This window comes from Branchiostoma floridae, chromosome 9 (assembly GCF_000003815.2).
Source record: "Branchiostoma floridae strain S238N-H82 chromosome 9, Bfl_VNyyK, whole genome shotgun sequence".
Lineage (NCBI taxonomy): Eukaryota > Metazoa > Chordata > Leptocardii > Amphioxiformes > Branchiostomatidae > Branchiostoma > Branchiostoma floridae.
In genome coordinates this window covers 3,609,504-3,612,255 of record NC_049987.1, presented here as the reverse complement: position 1 = coordinate 3,612,255, position 2,752 = coordinate 3,609,504, and positions in this window count along the sequence as shown.

The window sequence follows — 2,752 nt, the reverse complement described above, 5'->3', positions numbered from 1 at the left end:
TGGCTCTTGTGGTAGCCTTTGGATTGGTGTGTCACAACATTCCTGTTAATGTTATTGTTTTCAATGTGCCCGTCCACACCACTTATGGCCTACGTATTTCCCACATCTCAGAAATTAAAGTTGATACAAATATTGTCTTTTTACATGGTTAGTCAGTTCTGACACCGTCTATGTTCAAGACATAGTCCCATATCATTCTGTCATGTTGTTTTCACACTGTTTGAATCTTGCGTGTTACCTACAATTAGCCCAAGGGCAAGAATTTGCAATTAACTTTAATTGATTATTAAAGATTTATAATCAGAAGTGTTGGTCGGACGTCGGACGAGTTCCGTCCAGTTTGTAAAGATGGCAGATTTTTAGCAACAAATAGAGCCAGTGCTCGGGCGATGTTGAAATTCACCTAGGTTGTACATATATCATAATTACACAGAGGACAGTTTTTTTAGGCATCTGCCCGACTGTGCCATATAAGATGACCAGTGTCGCCTATTGTTGTAGACCTCCACATGGAGAAGTTGGAAAGGAAGGCCCTTAGTACAGACGATACTTATTGCAGGCTAAAAAAAGAGAGTGGCCAATGACTTCTTTGACTACATCAACCAGGTAGACATTACAAAAACATCACGTTCAAGCAGTAGTCGATTCATGACAACATGCTCCCCTTCCTAGATACCATAATTATCATTGAGAAGACGGCAGACTTCAGTTCGAAGTGACTCCTACTACCCTTAGGAACACAAACTGGCAGTGATAAAAATCATTTTTTTCATCGGGCAGACAGCATCGGGCAGCATTCTCGCTGGTAACAACACTGAACTCCAAGACCTTACAGACAAGTTAACACAGAGTACTGGGTCGTTTGGCATGGAGGTCAGCACCGAGAAAAGCAAGGTGATGGTGAACAGCAGGGACGAAACACATGCGGTCATCTTCATAAATGGGCAACAACTGGAAGAGGTGGACACATTTACATATCTGGGAGGGACTATTACAAAGGATGGTACCAGTCGGACAGAAGTACAGAAGAGGATTGCCATGGCAACATCTGCAATGGCTCGTCTGTCCAGGATCTGGAAATCCAACAACATCAGCTTTACTGTCAAGTACAAGCTCTACAAGACCTTAGTTGTGTCCATACTGTTGTATGGGTGTAAAACCTGGACGCTACTGGCATCCACAGAGAGAAAAATCCAAGCATTTGAGATGAAGTGCATGCGGAAGTTACTTCACATCTCGTACTATGAACACATCACAAACGAGTATGTACGGGAACAGGTACGCGGTCTCGTTGGCCCTCAAGAACCACTCCTAGCAACAGTTAAAAGACGCAAACTGCAGTGGTTCGGGCATGTTACCAGACACAACAACCTGGCCAAGACAATCCTGCAGGGAACAGTGGAGGGAGGGCGTCGTCGCGGACGTCAACGCAAAGCTTGGTAGGACAACATCGGTGACTGGACGGGCCTCAGCCTACAGGAGAGGCTAACCCTGGCTAGGGAGAGACGAACCTGGAGGCAACTCTCTGTCTTCATAGCTACCTTGTCCCCCCAACGACCTGGAGGTCAAGGGACTAGGTAGGTAGGAAGGTAGGTAGACAGCATTATTTCATCAGACGAAGCCAAACAGACAATACAACACACATCCGAATTCCGAAGAGTGGCTACCAAAATTGGACCTTCAACAAATCCCTCCAATCCTGGAACCACTCTACGAAAGCACCCAGGTGCAGACCATTTACCGACAGAAACTAAGTCCACATGACCACCCCATATATCGAGGGAGTTTCGGATCTTCCAAAACTTCAACATCGCCACTAACTTCAAACCTCACTAAATCCTCCAGCAAAAAACTGGTACATCAAAAGACCGAGGACGGAATGGTATCAAGGCCAATGTAATCTACGGGTGATGTTAAAATTCGGTGAGCTCTGACCGATCTACAAATTCGGCCGGTGTCCGCATGAATTGTAAAGCCAGCTTTACTACGCCTTGAAATCGATCGTACGCGTCCTAATACCCCTGTCACATTATCCACGATCTTCGGGCGTATCGATGGGAGATCGGCCATATTTAAGATCGACAGAGGGTTGCGCATATTTTTCACCTGAAAACCATCCCCGTCACATATAAGCAATAATTTGTACCTTGTACAATTGTTGTGCAATAAAACTATTATTATGAGCAAGGCTCGGGCGATTGCCGCAGACTCGTCGTCCGATCGATTTTCGCAAAATGTGACAGGCGCTGTCACATAGTTGGTGCGATCTTCCTACGATTGCTAACTTGGGGCATTTTTTAGGACAGCCATGCATGTGTCCTACAATGTTCAGCTGTCTTGCTGCAAAAAACGCTCTCTTGGATCATTGTGGTTGGTTGGCTATGTCACTGCCTGCTTATAGCATCACCTTCACGGCATCGTTCCCACCACGATGAATCTAAGCACGTCCAAGTATTTAGGATCAGTAACCTAATCAGTCACTGACCAATTAGAGTCGTCCCCCAGTCTGACTTGCGTCACATCCCCCTGTTATTCCTTTAACTATTGTGCTCTTAGTTTGGTCTTGTCATTTGCGCTCTTCCAAACGAACATGTCGAACGTACACGTGAAGCTCTTCTGCCTGGTGCTGTTGGGGCTCTGCTTTTCTGGAGCGACAGGTAAGAATTACTTTTCCTTATATGTTCCTTGTCGAAAAGAATTGATAAATCTGCCACATGGACGTACTTATGATGCACGCTTAATTTTTTTTTGT